Source organism: Rhinopithecus roxellana, chromosome 2, assembly GCF_007565055.1.
Source record: "Rhinopithecus roxellana isolate Shanxi Qingling chromosome 2, ASM756505v1, whole genome shotgun sequence".
Lineage (NCBI taxonomy): Eukaryota > Metazoa > Chordata > Mammalia > Primates > Cercopithecidae > Rhinopithecus > Rhinopithecus roxellana.
Window position 1 is genome coordinate 45,821,925 of NC_044550.1, and position 21,211 is coordinate 45,843,135.

The 21,211-nt window shown below is 36.5% G+C and overlaps 1 protein-coding gene and 1 non-coding gene across 3 annotated transcripts in view; both read left to right on the forward strand.

Annotated features, from left to right (window-relative positions):
* Positions 1–21,211, forward strand: part of TBC1D19 (TBC1 domain family member 19) — a 174,860-nt gene that overhangs the window by 111,121 nt on the left and 42,528 nt on the right. The window lies entirely within an intron of this gene.
* On the forward strand, positions 6,933–7,012 carry LOC115896250. Its single transcript, XR_004056152.1, has one exon. It is a non-coding gene; the product is annotated as a small nucleolar RNA SNORD74 (small nucleolar RNA).

A 21,211-nucleotide genomic window follows, 5' to 3' on the forward strand; every position in this document is an offset into this window, starting at 1 on the left:
TTATAAAGTTAAAATTTTAAATAACCTCAGAAACAATTTTAAGAGATTCTTGTGATTTCAAATGCATAATTAATTTTTTTTAAATAGTAGACTTACAATTCCATTTTAATATAGAGTTAGTTATTAATTAAAAGTTAGAGAATACAAAAATCTTCTTCTAAAAGTTTGTTTAGGTAGCTAATATGTAACCCTGTATCTAATTCTTAGTACTCAGTAAATTTTTGAATATACAGGTATATCTCACTTTATTGTGCTTTATTGTGTTTCACAGATATTATTATTTTTACAAATTGAAGGTTTGTGGCAGCCCTGCATTGAGCAAGTCTATCAGCACCATTTTTTTCAACAGCAGGAGCTTTTTTCATATTTCTATGTCACATTTTGGTAATTCTTTACAATATTTCAAACTTTATTATATCTGATTTAGTAATCTGTGATTAGTGATCTTTGATGTTACTACTGTAATTATTTTGGAATGCCACAAACTACACCCTTAAGATGGCAAACTTAATTGATAAATGTATGTATTCTGATTGTTCTACCAACTGGCCATTACCCATTTATCTCCCTTTCCTCAAGCCTTTTTAGACCCTGAGACAGAACAATGTTGAAATTAGGCCAGTAATAACCCTACGGTGGCCTTGAAATGTTGAAGTAAAAGGAAGTTACATGTCTCTGACTTTAAATCAAAAGCGAGAGATGATTATGCTTAGTGAGGACGGCATGCCCAAAGCCAAGATAAGCCAAAAGCTAGGCCTCTTGCACCAAACAGCCAAGTTGTAAATGCAAAGGAAAAGTTTTTGAAGGAAATTAAAAGTGTTACTCTAGTGAACACACGAGTAGTAAGAAAGGAAAACAGCCTTGTTGCTGACATGGAGAAAATTTTAGTAGTCTGAATAGAAGATCAAACTAGTCATGACATCCCCCTAAACCAAAGCCAAATCCAGAGCAAGGCCCTAACTCTCTTCAACTTTATCAAGGCTGAGAGAGGAGAGGAAGCTGGAGAAGAATAATTAAAAGCTAGCAAAGGTTGGTTTATGTGATTTAAGGAAAAATGCCATCTCCATAACTTAAAAAGTGCAAGGTGAAGCAGCAAGTGTTGATGTAGCAGCTACAGCAAATTATCCCTGTCTAGCAAAGATCATTGATAAAGGTGGCTGCACTAAACAACAGATTTTTCAGTGTAGGTGAAACAGCTTTCCATTGGAAGAAAATGCCATCTAGAACTTTCATAGCTAGAGAGGAGAAGTCAGTGTTTGACTTCAAAGCTTCAAAGGATATGCTGACTCTGTTGTTAGGGGCTAATGCAGCTGATACCTTTAGGTTGAAGCCAGTGCTTATTTACCATTTCAAAAATCCTTGGGCCCTTAAGAAATATGCTTAATCTACTCTGCCTGTGCTCTATAAATGGAACAAGAAAGCCTAGATGACAGCACATCTGTTAACAGCATGGTCTACCTAATATTGTAAACATATTGTTGAAGCCTACTATTCAGAAAAACATTCCTTTCAAAATATTACTGCTCATTGACAATGCACATAGTCACCCAAAAGCTCCGATCCAGATGTACAAGGAGATAAATGTTGGTTTCATGCCTGCTAACATGACATTCATTCTGCAGCCCATGGGTAAGGGAGTCATTTTGACTTTTAAGTCTTATTTAAGAAATACATTTTGTAAGGCTATATAGTGTCATAGATAGTGATTCCTCTGATGGATCTGGAAAGAGTAAATTGAAAGCTTCTGGAAAGGATTCACCAATCTAAATGCCATTAAGAACATTTGGGATTCATGAGAGGAGGTCAAAATATCAACATGAAAAGGAGTTTGGAAGAAGTTGGTTCTAACCTTCATGGATAACCTTGAGGGGTTCAAGACTTCAGTGGAGGAAGTAATGGTCACTGTGGTGGAAAAAGCAAGATAATTGGAATTAGAAGTAGAGCCTCAATATGTGACTGAATTGCTTCAATCTCATCATAAAACTTAAATGAATGAAGAGTTGCCTCTTGAGGATAAACAAGTAAAGTAATTTCTTGAGATAGACTCTACTCTTGGTGAAGCTACTGGACACATTGTTGAAATGACAACAAAGTGTTTACATTATTACTTAGTAAAACAACAGCAGGATTCAAGAGAATTGACTCCAATTTTGAAAGTTCTACTATGGGTAAAGTGCCAACAAACAGAGAAATATTTTGCGAAAGGAAGAGTCTATCAATTCAGCAAATTTTATTGTTGTCTTATTTTAAGAAACTGCCACAGCTGCCCCAATGTTTAGCAGCCACCACCCTGGATCAGTCAGCAGCCATACACATTGAGGCAAGACCCTCTACCAACAGCAAGATTACACCCTGCTGAAGATTCAGATGGTCATTAGCACTTTTTTCAGCAATAAATTATTTTTAAATTATGGCATGTATATTTTTGGGCATATGCTGTTGTACTTAGTAGACTATAGTGTAGTATAAACATAGCTTTTATACATGCTGAGAAACCAGAACATTTGTGTGATTTGCTTTATTACGATACTCACTTTATTGTGGTGATCTGGAACTGAACCTGCAATATCTCCAAGGTATGCCTATATAAATAAAATTAATTCTTCACTTATACAATAATACTAGTTTGCCAGTAACCTCTGTACTTCAGAAATACAGAGTGGGAATTATCAGTTCCTAAATGGTGGTCTGAGAGAAGCTCCACAGAACCATCCTCAGCAGGAAACCGTAATTAGTGAAAACTATTTTTTTTTTTAAGTATTTAAAGTCTCTGGTAATTATCCTAAGGTTACATGAAAAGTCAGCAAACAAGAAAACATTTATTTGAGAAAAGCTACTAAATCTCGGTAAAAATAATTTGTGGCCCTTGAGTCATGACCTGCTTTTTGCCTCCCCGCACCCCCAGATTAGCATAACAGAAGCTTCAGTTCAGCCATGTGTGGCCAGGAAGATGGGGCTCTGTTTCCCTCCAGCTTCTAGTCAAGGGCTACAGTATCTCCATAGGAGGGGCAGACGGCCAGTATTTCTTATATCCCTCAGCTCCATGTTGCAGATGCTAAATTCTAGAGAGTACCATCAAGAAGTTGTCAGATTCCTTCTCATAGGGCAGAGATCTGGTCCAAAAGCTCTCACTCCACTCAGCAGGCCAAAAATACTAGGGCCTCAACTGCTTTCACCTCATTTTGTTTATAGAGGGGAGAGAGGTTCCACATCAGAAAGACAAGCTGAGAAGACCAGAGGCTACCACCCTCACCAGTGTCTTTCTCACAAAGCAAAAGTGTCACTCCAAGAGAAGTAGGCCACTATCCCCAACCTGGCTCCAGGGCAATGACTCAGAGATTTTGGCCAGAATGGGAGACAGCCTTAGCAACAGTAGCTCTGAAGCACTCCTCAAAGAACTAACTTTATATGGAGTACGGGAAAGTTCCAATGTAATGGGGCTCTGAACAATGAAGATTTTAATGGCAAACACTTAAGAATTAAGAGTAACAAGCTAAAAGCATAGCAGCTGGTTTACCAGAGAAAGCCAGAGACAGATAGCTAGGAGGAGTCCTGATGGGATAAGACAAACCTCAAAGACTGGCTTCAAAAATGACCTCACAAAGGACCCTACGTTTAATTGAATCAGACTGTGGTACAATTTATGCATGAGGACATTGTCAAAAACAGTAGAATAATCAGCTGGCAAGCTAATATCTGGCTGTAATATCAAGAAAGACAGAAAGCTTAACACAGAGATCAGGGGAAGAGACCAAGAGCCCTGCTAAGTTAGCTGGGCTTGGTGGTGCGTGCCTGTAGTCCCAGATACTCAGGAAGCTGAGGCTGGAGAATTGCTTGAACCCAGGAGGTAGAGGTTGCAGTGAGCCAAGATCACACCACTGCACTCCAGCCTGGGTGACAGAGCAAGACTGTCTCAAAAAAAAAAAGAAGAAGAACCCTGCTAAAGCCAGTGTCACTGAAGGATGATTTTATGTATGCTCAAGGCTGCATACTCTGAGGTACATCAGAAGCTTCATACTTTGGGAGAAACAGACTTAAATGAAATATTTCAACCAAGTCACTAAACAAATAAGCAAATAATAATCATGAGCTCCAGCTGCTTGTAAGATGGCCTAGATGTTGTACTTAACCAACCAAAACTTCAAAGCAGCCATTATAAATATATTCAGAGAACTAAAGGAAGCTGTGCTTAAAGAAGTAAAGTAAGACCAGATGCTGTGGCTCACACCTGTAATCATAGCATTTTGGGAAGCTGAGGCAGGACAATCACTTGAGCCCAGGAATTTGGAACCAGCCTAGGCAACATGGCAAAACCCTGTCTCTTCAAAATAGAAAAAAAGTTAGCTGGGTGTAGTGGCATGTGCCTGTTGTCCCAGCTACTCAGGAGGCTGAGATGCGAGGATCACTTTTGCCCGGGAGGTCAAGGCTGCAGTGAGCTGTGTTTATGCCACTACACTCCAGCCTAGATGACAGGTGAGACCTGGTCTAAAAAAAGAAAAAAAAAAAAAAGGTAAAGTAAGGTGTGATGACAATGTCTCCTCTAATACAGAAGGTTTTAAAGAGATAGAAATTACGTTTTTAAAGTACCAAACCGAAATTCTGGAGTTGAAAAGTGCAATAATTGAAATGAAAATTTTATTGGAAGGACTCACAAGTATATTTGAAAAAGCAGAGAAGAATCAGTGAACTTGGAAGACATCAAGAGAAATTATGTCATTCAAAGAAGAAAGAAAATAACAAACAGAGCCTCAGAGAAGTTTAGGACAACATGCTCACCAACAAATTTACAACAGGAGTATCAGAAGGAGAGGAGAGAGAGAAAGGAGCAGATGTATTTGAAGAAAGAATGGCTGAAAATGTCTCAAATTTGATGAAAAACATTAATCTACACATCTAAGAAACTCAACAAACTCAAAATAGGATAACCACAGATATCCATACCCAGACATATCATAGTCAAACTGTCAAAAGCCAAAGGCAATGAAAGAATCTCAAAAGTGCTGAAATAAATTTTTTTTTCTTTTATTTAACTCATGTTTCAGTAGTTCTGTCCTCAAATATGTTTGCTGCCTCAGGCAGTTCACCAGAACTCCATGGGCCTTCATATTCTTATCATATAGCTGAGAGTTTAGACTAAACTGTCTTTATGCAGATCTCAGAGGCACAAAAAAAGTTTATGTGATTTGCCATAAAAGAAATGATTAAATTTTTCCATAAAAGTATTGATTACAGATTGTTTATTCTTTTTAAATGTGGATTTTAAAATTCTTTTGTCTCAAGAGTTATTAGTTACTGGAATGTTATCTGTTGAAAGTTTTATAATTTGTTATGCAGGAAAATTCTATTGGTTTTGTCCTAAAGAAAGAATAGCTTTATTGTCTTTAATCTGTGGGTATTTTATTACGTTTCTTTACTATTACTAAAAACTAAATTGACCTTCCTATTTATCTCTCTTGCTGAATGCTGGCCACCCCACCTTTAATCCATGTTCTACAGTAAAGTCAGAGTGGTCTTTTAAAAACACCAATCAATTCATGTCACTTGTTTGATTAAAACCAAAAGACCCAGATTTTTCACAAGAGTCTACATGACCCTGCGTTACCTGGCCCACCTCTCCAGATGGATTGTTCACTTCTCTGCCTGCCACTCTGGCATTCTATATTCCAACCATCCTGATCTTTAACTTCTTCAGTTCACTATACTCCTTTCTACCTCAGGGCCATAAGACCTGCAGTTCCTTTTATAAGCAAGACTGTTATCCTCCCCTCTTCACCCAGAAAACTCCTATTTTTACTTCATTTCTCAATTTTGGACTTAACAGACAAAAACTTCAAAGCAGTCATTATAAATATATTCAGAGAGCCAAAGGAAACCATGCTTAAAGAAATAATCATTTACTCAGATACACCTTCCCTGACTAACCCCTCACTCACCTGCACAAACACACACAAAGTCATGGCTATCTAATATGTGCTTTTAAATTACTATGTAGTACTTTCCATACTTTTTGTTTATAGTACTTACCATAGTTTATTTGATTATTTTATAATTGTCTCTCTCAGGTAAATTCTTAAGTGTTTTGGTCCTTATTGTTAATTCCAATGCCTAGTATACTGTAGATACTGAGTAAAAATTTTCCTTAACATCATGTACTTGTTTTCATTGATGGGGTTATCTTTTTCATTATTGAGAAGGAAGCTTTCTTCTTTTATCTAAAAGCTTAATATTAGTAATTTATAGGCTAATGGATATTTTACTGTCATTTTATGGGGCTCTAGATTTCCTTAGATTTTAGTATAGTTGTAATGAATCCTTTTTTATGAACTGACTCGTAAACAGATTAGTTAATGTCACACAAAGATATAAAACAAATAAAACCACATAAACTAAATATCTACCACTTGGCAAAAAGTTAACCAATTCGCTAAAAGTTTTTGGTCCTTCTTATGCCATTTTGATCCAGAACATGAAACTGTTGTGACACCAAACATATGAACACATAAATTATAATATCAGCCAAAGACCAATAATGGCATGACTCGTAGTAATCTGTGACTATTCTACTTCAGTGTGTGGGTAGAGAGAGTGTACATTTGACAAGTTTGTCCCATTTGGTCACCAGAGATAAGAGGATTGCCATTTTTAAGTTACAACTACAAAGCCTCTTTGGTGGTGGTAAAAAGGGGCTTGACAGGTAACAAATCTGCCTCATTTGGTAAACAGTATCAGTGAGGGTATCTGTTTTAAATGAGAGCAGTGACAAGTTCTCCAAATAATGCCAGAACTAACCCTTAAGAGAGCATTCATTTTTATCTTTTCCACATGTAAGTGACTTGTATGTGAGAAAACTTCTAAGAAAACTTGTAAGTAACTGAACTAATAAGTGGATGCATATTTTGAGAAAAAGCAGAATGAGCATCAGTAAATATTTATTGATCCACCTCTGATGAAACCTGTGTTGGTGGGGACATCTGAGAGTGTTGATGAATCCCAGTGACTCTGATAGAAAGAAAATATTGATCCTTATACTGTGTGTAAATGATACCACCTTTGATGGGCTTACATTCTAGTTAAGGGGGCAGGACATGAACATACAAAATATTCTGAAATTGTTTTAAAGTGTTTATGTAAAGCATTAGGTGCTAAATCAGTATCACAAACAGTAAGTACTATAAGAGTATGCTTTAACCTTTATTTTCCATTTCTATTAATACTTTAGTCCAAATTGTATTGCTTTTAGATTTTACATAATTTTTTCAGTCATAGGTCTCATGACTTCTCCTGCTTTTAGTACTTTGGAAATGATTAAATAAGCCTCTTTTAAATGCTGTAATAAGAACACTTATCACAAGGTCTATCCTCTTAATACCTTTTTAAGTGTACAGTATAGTATTAACTATAGACACAGTGCTGTACAGCAGATCTTTAGAATTCAGTCATCTCCCATGACAGAAACATTATACTGATTGAATAGCAGCTCCATATTCCCCCTGCCCCCTAGGCCCAGCAGCCACCATTCAATTGCTGCTATATGTTTGACTGTTTTAGATACCTCATATAGTAGAATCATGTAGTATTTGTTCTTCTGTGACTGCCTTATTTCATTTAATATAATGTTCTCCAGGATCATGTTGCCTCATGTAACTCATTTTTTTCTTTATATTGACTGAATAATATTCCATTGTACTGTATGTACTACATTTTCTTTATCCATTCATCTGTCTAAATAAGCTTTAATGTGGATCTCTATCCCCATAACATAAATAGATGGATGATTACAACATCTAAGCATCTCTCTTTGGGAATTATGTAAAAATAAATTTTCCTTATATGGATAATTATTAAGAAAACACTTTCATGGTGATACTTTTTAATTTTTTATTTTACAATTAGTCTGAATTATTAGAAATTTACTTTAACTAATAAAAACGTATGTAATTTTTTGCATTGTAAAGATTCTGTTTTCAGAAATTGAGTTCTGTTTTTTCCTCTCAGAAAAAATTGTGTGTGTGTCTGTGTGTGTGTGTGTCGGTGTGTGTGTAATAAGAGAAGAAAGCCTGTTCTTATAATTAATTACAGGCATTCCTTTAGCAGAGCTGCCTAGCAACTCTTGCTGTATAGGAAAATCACCAGAGTATAGCAAATTTAGTGTTCCTGGCCATGTTCTTGGTCATAGCCCATTTATTGGATTTTGTGACTACACTGCAAAATTAGATGTCATGTGGCGTTGCTGTGTTTACATACAGATGAGAAAATATCCAGTAATCCTTCTGTAAAGAAAATCTGGGCCTATGTTACAAGAATATGCAGGCACTTGTTCCCAAGTACCTCATGTTAATGCTACTTAAATTTTTTTTTTTTTTTTTTTTTTGAGACGGAGTCTCGCTCTGTGCCTAGGCTGGAGTGCAGTGACCGCAATCTCCACTCACTGCCAGCTCCGCCCCCCGGGTTCATGCCATTCTCCTGCCTCAGCCTCCCAAGTAGCTGGGACTACAGGCGCCCACCACCGCGCCCAGCTAATTTTTTGTATTTTTAGTAGAGACGGGGTTTCACAGTGTTAGCCAGGATGGTCTTGATCTCCTGACCTCGTGATCCGCCCGTCTCGGCTTCCCAAAGTGCTGGGATTACAGGCATGAGCCACCGCACCTGGCCTGTTACCTAAATTTTATAGGCAACAATGCTGAATATTATAGAAATAATGTTTTTAGTAATAAGCCAACCCTTTAGTATTCCAGTGTTAAGTTAGTTTTTATTGTGCATGAAATTCTTAAAGTACCCACTTTTTTTTTATATATACTTTAAGTTCTAGGGTACATGTGCATAACGTGCAGGTTTGTTACATATGTATACTTGTGCCATGTTGGTGTGCTGCATCCATCAACTCGTCAGCACCCATCAATTTGTCATTTATATCAGATATAACTCCCAATGCAATCCCTCCCCCCTCCCCCCTCCCCATGATAGGCCCTGGTGTGTGATGTTCCCCTTCCCGAGTCCAAGTGATCTCATTGTTCAGTTCCCACCTATGAGTGAGAACATGCAGTGTTTGGTTTTCTGTTCTTGTGATAGTTTGCTAACAATGATGGTTTCCAGCTGCATCCATGTCCCTACAAAGGATGCAAACTCATCCTTTTTTATGGCTGCATAGTATTCCATGGTGTATATGTGCCACATTTTCTTAATCCAGTCTGTCATTCATGGACATTTGGGTTGATTCCAAGTCTTTGCTATTGTGAATAGTGCCACAATAAACATATGTGTGCATGTGTCTTTATAGCAGCATGATTTGTAATCCTTTGGGTATATACCCAGTAGTGGGATGGCTGGGTCATATGGTACATCTAGTTCTAGATCCTTGAGGAATTGCCATACTCTTTTCCATAATGGTTGAACTAGTTTACAATCCCACCAACATTGTAAAAGTGTTCCTATTTCTCCACATCCTCTCCAACACCTGTTGTTTCCTGACTTTTTAATGATTGCCATTCTAACTGGAGTGAGATGGTATCTCATTGTGGTTTTGATTTGCATTTCTCTGATGGCGAGTGATGATGAGCATTTTTTCATATGTCTGTTGGCTGTATGAATGTCCTCTTTTGAGAAATGTCTGTTCATATCCTTTGCCCACTTTTTGATGGGGTTGTTTTTTTTTTCTTGTAAATTTGTTTGAGTTCTTTGTAGGTTCTGGATATCAGCCCTTTGTCAGATGGGTAGATTGCAAAAATTTTCTCCCATTCTGTAGGTTGCCTGTTCACTCTGACGGTAGTTTCTTTTGCTGTGCAGAAGCTCTTTAGTTTAATGAGATCCCATTTGTCAATTTTGGCTTTTGTTGCCGTTGCTTTTGGTGTTTTAGACATGAAGTCCTTGCCCATGCCTATGTCCTGAATGGTACTACCTAGATTTTCTTCTAGGGTTTTTATGGTATTAGGTCTAACATTTAAGTCTCTAATCCATCTTGAATTAATTTTCGTATAAGGAGTAAGGAAAGGATCCAGTTTCAGCTTTCTACTTATGGCTAGCCAATTTTCCCAGCACCATTTATTACATAGGGAATCCTTTCCCCATTTCTTGTTTCTCTCAGGTTTGTCAAAGATCAGATGGTTGTAGTTGTGTGGTATTATTTCTGAGGACTCTGTTCTGTTCCATTGGTCTGTATCTCTGTTTTGGTACCAGTACCATGCTGTTGTGGTTACTGTAGCCTTATAGTATGATTTGAAGTCAGGTAGCGTGATGCCTCCAGCTTTGTTCTTTTGACTTAGGATTGTCTTGGCAATGCAGGCTCTTTTTGGTTCCATATGAACTTTAAAGCCGTTTTTTCCAATTCTGTGAAGAAACTCATTGGTAGCTTGATGGGGGTGGCGTTGAATCTATAAATAACCTTGAGTAGTATGGCCATTTTCACGATATTGATTCTTCCTATCCATGAGCATGGTATGTTCTTCCATTTGTTTGTGTCCTCTTTGATTTCACTGAGCAGTGGTTTGTAGTTCTCCTTGAAGAGGTCCTTTACATTCCTTGTAAGTTGGATTCCTAGGTATTTTATTCTCTTTGAAGCAATTGTGAATGGAAGTTCATTCATGCTTTGGCTCTCTGTTTGTCTGTTACTGGTGTATAAGAATGCTTGTGATTTTTGCACATTAATTTTGTATCCTGAGACTTTGCTGAAGTTGCTTATCAGCTTAAGGAGATTTTGGGCTGAGACAATGGGGTTTTCTAAATATACAATCATGTCATCTGCAAACAGGGACAATTTGACTTCTTCTTTTCCTAACTGAATACCCTTGATTTCTTTCTCTTGCCTGATTGCCCTAGCCAGAACTTCCAACACTATGTTGAATAGGAGTGGTGAGAGAGGGCATCCCTGTCTTGTGCCAGTTTTCAAAGGGAATTTTTCAAGTTTTTGCCCATTCAGTATGATATTGGCTGTGGGTTTGTCATAAATAGCTCTTATTATTTTGAGGTACGTTCCATCAATACTGAATTTATTGAGCGTTTTTAGCATGAAGGGCTGTTGAATTTTGTCAAAAGCCATTTCTGCATCTATTGAGATAATCATGTGGTTCTTGTCTTTGGTTCTGTTTATATGCTGGATTACGTTTATTGATTTGTGAATGTTGAACCAGCCTTGCATCCCAGGGATGAAGCCCACTTGATCATGGTGGATAAGTTTTTGGATGTGCTGCTGAATCCGGTTTGCCAGTATTTTATTGAGGATTTTTGCATCGATGTTCATCAGGGATATTGGTCTAAAATTCTCTTTTTTTGTTGTGTCTCTGCCAGGCTTTGGTATCAGGATGATGTTGGCCTCATAAAATGAGTTAGGGAGGATTCCCTCTTTTTCTATGGATTGGAATAGTTTCAGAAGGAATGGTACCAGCTCCTCCTTGTACCTCTGGTAGAATTCAGCTGTGAATCCATCTGGTCCTGGACTTTTTTTGGTTGGTAGGCTATTAATTATTGCCTCAATTTCAGAGCCTGCTATTGGTCTATTTAGGGATTCTACTTCTTCCTGGTTTAGTCTTGAAAGAGTGTAAGTGTCCAGGAAATTATCCATTTCTTCTAGATTTTCTAGCTGATTTGCGTAGAGGTGTTTATAGTATTCTCTGATGGTAGTTTGTATTTCTGTGGGGTCAGTGGTGATATCCCCTTTATCATTTTTTATTGCATCTATTTGATTCTTCTCTCTTTTCTTCTTTATTAGTCTTGCTAGCGGTCTGTCAATTTTGTTGATCTTTTCAAAAAACCAACTCCTGGATTCATTGATTTTTTGGAGGGTTTTTTGTTTCTCTATCTCCTTCAGTTCTGCTCTGATCTTAGTTATTTCTTGCCTTCTGCTAGCTTTTGAATGTGTTTGCTCTTGCCTCTCTAGTTCTTTTAATTGTGATGTTAGAGTGTCAATTTTAGATCTTTCCTGCTTTCTCTTGTGGGCATTTAGTGCTATAAATTTCCCTCTACACACTGCTTTAAATGTGTCCCAGAGATTCTGGTATGTTGTATCTTTGTTCTCATTGGTTTCAAAGAACATCTTTATTTCTGCCTTCATTTCATTATGTACCCAGTAGTCATTCAGGAGCAGGTTGTTCAGTTTCCATGTAGTTGAGCGGTTTTGATTGAGTTTCTTAGTCCTGAGTTCCAGTTTGATTGCACTGTGGTCTGAGAGACAGTTTGTTGTAATTTCTGTTCTTGTACATTTGCTGAGGAGTGCTTTACTTCCAATTATGTGGTCAATTTTGGAATAAGTGCGATGTGGTGCTGAGAAGAAAGTATATTCTGTTGATTTGGGGTGGAGAGTTCTATAGATGTCTATTAGGTCCGCTTGGTGCAGAGATGAGTTCAATTCCTGGATATCCTTGTTAACTTTCTGTCCCGTTGATCTGTCTAATGTTGACAGTGGGTGTTGAAGTCTCCCATTATTATTGTATGGGAGTCTAAGTCTCTTTGTAAGTCTCTAAGGACTTGCTTTATGAATCTGGGTGCTCCTGTATTGGGTGCATATATATTTAGGAGAGTTAGCTCTTCCTATTGAATTGATCCCTTTACCATTATGTAATGGCCTTCTTTGTCTCTTTTGATCTTTGATGGTTTAAAGTCTGTTTTATCAGAGACTAGGATTGCAACCCCTGCTTTTTTTTGTTCTCCATTTGCTTGGTAGATCTTCCTCCATCCCTTTATTTTGAGCCTATGTATGTCTCTGCATGTGAGATGGGTCTCCTGAATACAGCAGACTGATGGGTCTTGACTCTTTATCCAGTTTGCTAGTCTGTGTCTTTTAATTGGAGCATTTAGTCCATTTACATTTAAGGTTCATATTGTTATGTGTGACCTTGATCCTGCTATTATGATATTAACTGGTTATTTTGCTCGTTAGTTGATGCAGTTTCTTCCTAGCCTCGATGGTCTTTACATTTTGGCATGTTTTTGCAATGGCTGGTACGGGTTGTTCCTTTCCATGTTTAGGGCTTCCTTCAAGGGTCTCTGGTAAGGCAGGCCTGGTGGTGACAAAATCTCTAAGCATTTGCTTATGTGTAAAGGATTTTATTTCTCCTTCACTTATGAAACTTAGTTTGGCTGGATATGAAATTCTGAGTTTAAAATTCTTTTCTTTAAGAATGTTGAATATTGGCCCCCACTCTCTTCTGGCTTGTAGAGTTTCTGCCGAGAGATCTGCTGTTAGTCTGATGGGCTTCCCTTTGTGAGTACCCACTTTTAAGTGTTGTAAGTTTTAAATTATGTCAGAGTTTCAATATGTATTCAAACAGAAGACAATTCTTATTTAATGGAAGTAAAGTGAATAGTTTGACAATACCATTTTCAGACTCCAATACTGAATGGAACTTTCACAAACTACGTGAGTTAACATATTGTCCAAAGTATATAAAATATTCATAGGAAGGAATTCATGTGTAGTAAAAGGGAAGACATGAAGATTTACTCTTTGTGTTATATGACAAATCTTCCATCATGTGCTTGGTTTATCTGGCATATGCTTAGTAGTAGCCCTGAGATACTGAAGTGTGACATAGTTATAAATATTTTAACGCTATTGAATGGAATTAAAAAGGTCCAGATGCATCAGATATTCTTTGTTCATGTATCTAGTTAGATTATTTAGTGTATGTTCTGATATAGGCACTGTGTTAAGTGCTAGCAAAAGAAGATATTTATTAAGCTCAGAACTTAGTGAAAAATGAAGAGAAAGACAAATTCATAGTTATAATTTGATAAATCCACCAATAGAAATATTTATAAATTCTATGTAAATATAGACAAAGGGAAAATAAATTCTGGGAGTGGTGCAGAACTGAGTGATGGCTTCAGAATAGAAATATAATATTATAAGAAATGAATTTATTTCAACTTTTTGAGGAACTACCATACTGTTTTCCATAGTGACTACACCATTTTATATTCCAGCAATAGTGCACAAAGGTTCTCGTTACTCCACATCATCGCCGACATGTTACTTTCTCTTTTTTTGATAGTAGCCATCATGATGGGCATGAAATTATGTTATCTTATTATAGTTTTCATTTGCATTTCCCTAATGATTAATGATATTGAGCATCTTTTCTTGTGCTCATTAGCCATTTTATGTCTACTCAGGAAAAAAATGTCTATTCAAGTCCTTTGCCCATTTTTGGATCAACTTAGTTTTTGTTGTTGTTGTTATTGTTGAGTCTTAAGAGATCTGTAAATATTCTGGTTGTTAATTTCTTATTGAATATGTGATTTGTAAATATTTTCTCCCATTTGTGAGTTGACTTTTTACTCTATTGATAGTGTCTTTTGATGCACAAAATTTTAAAATTTTCATGAAGTCTAGTTTGCCTATTTTTGTTGTTGTCACCTGTGCCTTTGGTATCATATCCAAGAGATCACCAAATCCAATGTTGTGAAGATTTTGCACTATGTTTTCTTCTATGAGTTTTATAGTTTTAGAACTTGCATTTAGGTCTTTAATCCATTTTGACTTAATTTTTGGATATGGTGTTAGATAAAGGTCCAACTTCATTCTTTTGCATATAGATATCCAGTTTTCCTAGCATCATTTGTTGGAAGACTGCACTTTCTCTCATTCAACGGTAATGGGAGAAAAGACCAGCACAAACCGTTGTTGTAAATCATTTGACCATATATTCAAGGTTTTATTTCTAGTTTGTTCTATTCTGTTTGTACATCTGTCTTTATGCCAGTAGCACACTATTTTAATTATTAAAACTTTCTAGTAAGTTTTTAAATCTGGAAGAAGTAGGAATCTTTCAGATATGTTCTTCTTTTTTCAAGATTGTTTTGGCTATTTGGGGTTTCTTGAGATTTCATCTACATTTTAGGATGGGTTTTTCTATTTTTGCAAAACATATCACTGGGATTTTGATAGGGATTGCATTGAGCTTGTAGATCACTTTAGGTAGTATTGCCTTAACAGTGTTAAGTCTTCCAATTCTTGAAAATGAAATACCTTTTCATTTATGTCTTTCTTAGTTTATTTCAGCATTGTTTTATAGTTTTTATTATACAAGTCCTCCATGGTGAAGTTAATTCCTAAGTAGTTTATTCTTTTTTTTTTTTTTTTTTTGAGACGGAGTCTTGCTCTGTTGCCCAGGCTGGAGTTCAGTGGCACGATCTCAGCTCACTGCAAGCTCCGTCTCCAGGGTTCACGCCATTCTTCTGCCTCAGCCTTCCGAGTAGCTGGGACTACAGGCACCCACCACCATGCCCAGCTCATTTTTTGTACTTTTAGTAAAGACGGGATTTTGCTGTGTTAGCCAGGATAGTCTCGATCTCCTGACCTCGTGATCCGCCTACCTCAGCCTCCCAAAGTGCTAGGATTATAGGCGTAAGCCACCACGCCCGGCCCAGTAGTTTATTCTTTTTAATGTTATTGTATGTGAAATTTTTTTTTTCAGATTGTTCATTGTTAGTGTATAGAAATGCAACTGATTTTTTTGTGTTGACTTTGTACCTTGCTGCTTTATGGAATTTATTTATTAGTTCCAGCAGTCTTTTGTGGGAGTTTTAGGATTTTCTACATATAGGATCATATCACCTGTGAACAGAGATAATTGTACTTCTTCCTTTATAACTTGGATTTCTTTTATTTTTTTCTTGCCTAATTACTTTGGCTAGAATTTCTGGTATGTTGGATAAAAGTAGCAAAAGCAGGCATCCTTACCTTGTTTCTGATTTTAGATGAAAAGCTTTCAGTCATCCACCATGGAGTATGATGTTCACTGTAGCATTTTCATATACAGCTTTTATTATATTGAGGAATGTTGAATATTTTTATCATGAAAGGGTTTAGAATTTTGTCAAATGCTTTTTTTACGTCAATTGAGATGATCATGTGACTTTTTTCACTTCATTCTGTTAGTATAGTGTATTACAGTGATCCATTGTTATATGTTGAACCATTCCAAGAATAAATCACACTAAGTCATTGTGTATAATTCTCTTAATATTCTGCTGAATTTGGTTTGCTAGTATTTTGTCAATTATTTTCCCATTGACTTTTCTAAGGGATATTGGTCTGTGGTTGTATTTTCTTGTAGTGTCTTTGGTGTTGGTATCAAGGTAATGCTGGCCTCATAGAATGAATTAATAAGTGTTTTCTACTTTTTAATTGTGCAGGAGAGTTTTTGTTTTGTTTTGTTTTGTTTGTTTGTTTGAAAGACAGGATCTCCCTATGTTGCCCAGGCTGGAGTGCAGTGACTATTCACAGGCTTGATCATAGTGTGTGCACTGTACCCTTGGACTCCTGGCCTCAAGCAGTTCTCCTGCCTCAACTCTGAGTAACTGGGACTATAGTTGCACATCACCATGCCCAGCTCAATTTTTTTGAAAAGTTTGAGAAGCACTGGTGTTAGTTCTTCTTTAAATGTTTGGTAGCATTCACCAGTGAAGCCATCAGGACCAAGGCTTTTCTTTGTCAGAGTTTTGATTATTGATTAATATTTTTACTAGTTACAGGTCTGTAGATTTTCTATTTTTTTTTTTTTTTTTTTTTTTTTTTTTTTTTTTTTTTTTTTGAGATGGAGTCTCGCTCTGTCGCCAGGGCTGGAGTGCAGTGGCCGGATCTCAGCCCACTGCAAGCTCCGCCTCCCGGGTTTACGCCATTCTCCTGCCTCAGCCTCCCGAGTGGCTGGGACTACAGGCGCCCACCACGTCGCCCGGCTAGTTTTTTGTATTTTTTTTAGTAGAGACGGGGTTTCACCCTGTTAGCCAGGATGGTCTCAATCTCCTGACCTCGTGATCCACCCGTCTCGGCCTCCCAAAGTGCTGGGATTACAGGCTTGAGCCACCGCGCCCGGCCCAGATTTTCTATTTTTTTGTGATTTTGTCTTGGTTGATTTTGTGTTTCTAGAAATATGTTCATTTTATCTAGGTTATGCAATTTGTTGGTGTACAATTGGTCATTGTACTCTTATAATCCTTTTTATTTCTGTAGAGTCAGTAGTAATGTTTGCAGTTTCATTTCTTATTGTAATAATTTGAGTATTCTCTTTTCTTAGTCCATCTAGCTCAAGGTTTTTTAATTTTGTTGATCTTTTTGAAAAGCCAACTTTTGGTTTCAGTTATTAACTCTATTGTTTTCCTATTCTCTATTTCATTTATCTCTGCTCTACTTTTTATTATTTATTTTCTTTCTTCTGCTAGCTTCCAGCCTAGTTTGCCCATTTTTTCCTGTTCCTGAAGTTGCAAAGTTAGCTGTTGATTTGAAACCTTTCTTGTTTTTTAATCTAAGCCTCTGTAGCTATAAATTTTCCACTTAAATTCACTCTCACTGAGTACCGTAAGTTTTGATATGTCATGGTTTTGTCATTTGTCTCTAAGTATTTCTAATTTCTCTTATAATTTCTTCTTTAATCCATTGGCTGTTTAAGACTGTGTTGTTTAGTTTCCATAAATTTGTGAATTTTCCAGTTTTCCTTCTGTTACTGATTTCTACCTCCATCTCTGTGGTCAGAGAAGCTACTTTATATCATCTCTATTTTTAAAAAATCTATTCAAACTTAATTTGTGACCTAATATATGATCTTTCTGGAAAATGCCCCATGTGCATTTACGTAGAATGTGTATGCCGTAGTCCTTGGGCAAAGTGTTCAGTATATTGTTAGGTCTAGTTGGTTTATCATGTAAATCCTTTATTTCCTTATTTCCTGTCTAGTGGTTCTATCCATCATTGAGAATAGGGTATTGAAGTCTACTGTTATTCTAGAATTGTCTATATCTCCCTTCATTTTTTGTCAGTTTTTGCTTCATACATTTTCAAGTCTGTTATAGGTACATAAATGTTTATAGCTGTTATATCTTCTTGCTGTGTTGAAACTTTTATTAATATATAATGACTTTTTGTCTCCCATAACCTTTTTTATTTAAAGTGTATTTTGTGTGATATAAGTATAGTCACCTTGCTCTCTTTTGGTTACTATTTGCATGGAGTATTTTTTTCCATCCTTTATTTTTTAATATATTTATGTCTTTAGATCTAAAATGAATCTCTTATAGATCACGTGTAGTTTTTATCTTTTTAAATTTATTCTGCCAACCTGTCTTTTGATTGGAGAATTTAATACATTTACATTTAAAGTAATTACTGATGAGATATTTCTCTCATTTTTCTATTTGTTTTCTATATGTCTTATAGCTTTTATGCCTCTCATTTTCTGTATTACTGTCTTCTTTTGGGTTTAGTTGGGTTTGTGTGTGTGTGTGTGTGTGTAGTGAAATGTTTACATTTCTTTTTCATTTTCTCTTCTGTTTTGTATATACTCCATAGCTATTTTCTTTGTGGTTCCCATGGAGATTATATTTAACAACTTAAAATTATAACACTCTAGTTTAAATTAGTACTAATTTAACTTCAATAACATACAAATTTTGTATTACTTTACAGCTCTATCCTCACGCCTTTCGGTTGTTGACATCACAATGTTACATCTGTGTACAGTGCATACACAAACCCGGAAATCAGAAATTCTTTTAAATGCACTGATTTCTTAAATTATGTAGAAAACAAAAGGTGGAGTTGCAATCCAAAGTTATAATAATACTGATTTTTAAACAGTGACTTTTCAAATGTATGAGTTTCTTAAATCATATAGAAAACAAAAAGTGGAGTTACAAACTTTTGTTACAATAGTATTATCTTTATAATTGCCTGTGTGTTTTTTTTAAGATCTTTATTTCGGCCGGGCGCGGTGGCTCAAGCCTGTAATCCCAGCACTTTGGGAGGCCGAGACGGGTGGATCACGAGGTCAGGAGATCGAGACCATCCTGGCCAATACGGTGAAACCCCGTCTCTACTAAAAAATACAAAAAACTAGCCGGGCGAGGTGGCGGGCGCCTGTAGTCCCAGCTACTTGGGAGGCTGAGGCAGGAGAATGGCATGAACCCAGGAGGCGGAGCTTGCAGTGAGCTGAGATCTGGCCACTGCACTCCAGCCTGGGCGACAGAGCGAGACTCTGTCTCAAAAAAAAAAAAAAAAGATCTTTATTTCTTCACTCAGATTCTAGTTACTTCTTGTATCCTTTCATTTTACTCTGCAGGACTCCTGTGAACATTTCTTGAAGGTCAGGTCTCAGCTTTCATTTATGTGAGAGAGTTTGAATATCTCTCTCACTTTTGAAGGACAGTTTGCTGGATATGGGATTCTTGATTAATGGCATTTTTCTTTTACCATACTGAATATGTCAGCCCATTGTGTGTGGTCCTCAAGTTTCTGATGAGAAATCTTCTAATAATTGTATAGAGGATCCCTTATATTTAATGAGTTACTACTCTCTTGCAGCTTTCAAAGTTCTCTCTTTGCCTTTGACTTTCAACAGTTTGATTATAATGTGTCGCTTCTTGGATGTTTATATTCATGTCTTTCATCAAATTAGGGAAGTTTTCAGCCATTATTTGTTCAAATATTCTCTCTACCCCTTCCTCAATTTCTCTTATCTTTCTGAGACTCCTACTGTGCATATCGGTTGGCTTGGTGGTGTCCCATAAGTTCCTATGGCTCTGTTAACTTCAATTTTTTTTTCTTTGTTTCACAGACTCAATTATTTTCATTTCCCTGTCTTCAAGTTTGCTGATTCTTTCTTCTGCCTGCTCAAATCTGTCTTTGAATCCCTCTACTGAGTTTTTATTTTACTATTATACTTTCCAGCTCCATAATGTCCTTTTGGTTTCTTTTTTGGTTTGCTATTTCTTTATTGATGTTTCCATTTTGCTGATATATTTTTTCTTGATTTTCTCCACATTTATTTAGTTTTTTGGGAATCTATGGACAGTTGTTTTAAAGTCTTTCTATAGTAGATCTGCCATCAGGTCTTTTTCAAGGACAGTTGTCAAATTTTTTTTTTTTTTTTTTTTTTTGGCCCTTTAAAAAAAGGGCCGTATGTTTCAAGTTCTTTGTATTATTTGTGATTTTGTTGTTGTTGTTGTTGTTGAAAATGGGACATATAAATCTAATAATGTGGAATATCTGGAAATCAGATTCTTTTTCTTCCCTGAGTTTTTGTTGTTGTTTGTATTGTTTTAGTTTTAGTTTTTTTGAATGTTGTTTGTTCTCCTTCTGCCCAGGATCAGCCTGAGGTATAAATCTAACATCTTCTTGGGTCTTTTCTTAGCCTTCACTTTTCCTTGAGCATATGTGGTCACTTTCTAATTTCCCCCATATACACAGTTGTTTTTGAATAACCTAGTCTTTAACATCTGGCTCCCAAAGGGAATAAAAGAGAAAATAAAGAGGACGGAGAGCATTGTTCCTTTAAATCTTCTGAAAATTACTTCAACCAGAGGGAAAGGGGCTTGCAACAATCAAGGGAGGTTCAAAAACAGTGTTTCCTTCTTTTGATCTTCACCCTCACTTCTTTGTTTACACCTCTCTGTTCAGAAGAAGCAATCAGAGTACAGATACCAAATATTTGGAGGATGGGGTGCTTTTCTCCCTTTCTGGGTCCTTCAAGCTGCTTGTAAGCTGCTCCTGGGACTCATGGATTCCTGCCTGTCAAGGGGATTGGGGTGGGGGATGCATATATGTGGCTATGCTAGAAGCTGACATTGATCAAAATTAACTGCAATTTACCATCCAAGCTATCTCCTATAAGTTGCAAGACTTCAGTAGACTCCAGAGTTCTAAAATAATTACATCAGACAGTTGCTGCCAGTGCAATTTTTGTCTAGGTGGGGAGACAGATTCTTGGTGCTTCCTACTGCACCATCTTCCTGGAATCCACTTTATAGATGATTCTTACAACAACCCTGGGAGGTAGTTTTATTCCCCTTTTATAGATGAAGAAGCAGAGGCTTAGATCCCAAGTCCATCCAGCTATCAGGACTCTAAGCCAGGGGTGTCCATTTTCAAAGCTAGTAAGCCACATTGCCCTTTATTTTTTGAAAATTTGTATCAGGGCAGAGTGTTTTAAAAAGTGATTCTTGAAAATCTATCATTTGAAAATTTCTAAATTTGATTGGATAAAAATGTAAGAACATCACAAATGAAAAAGTTGTATAATAGTTTTACATTAAAGTGATTGCCCAATTCATATGTCATTTCTTATGTGCTTTTTATTATAAAAATATTTTATTTCTCAGAAACATTTACCATAAATATATTTTCCAGAAATAAAACAAAGCTTTAGGACAAAGTAAATCTTTTGTGGCTATCTGTAGACATTTTAGGTATAACTTTGCCATATTAACATAGTTCAGACTTACACAT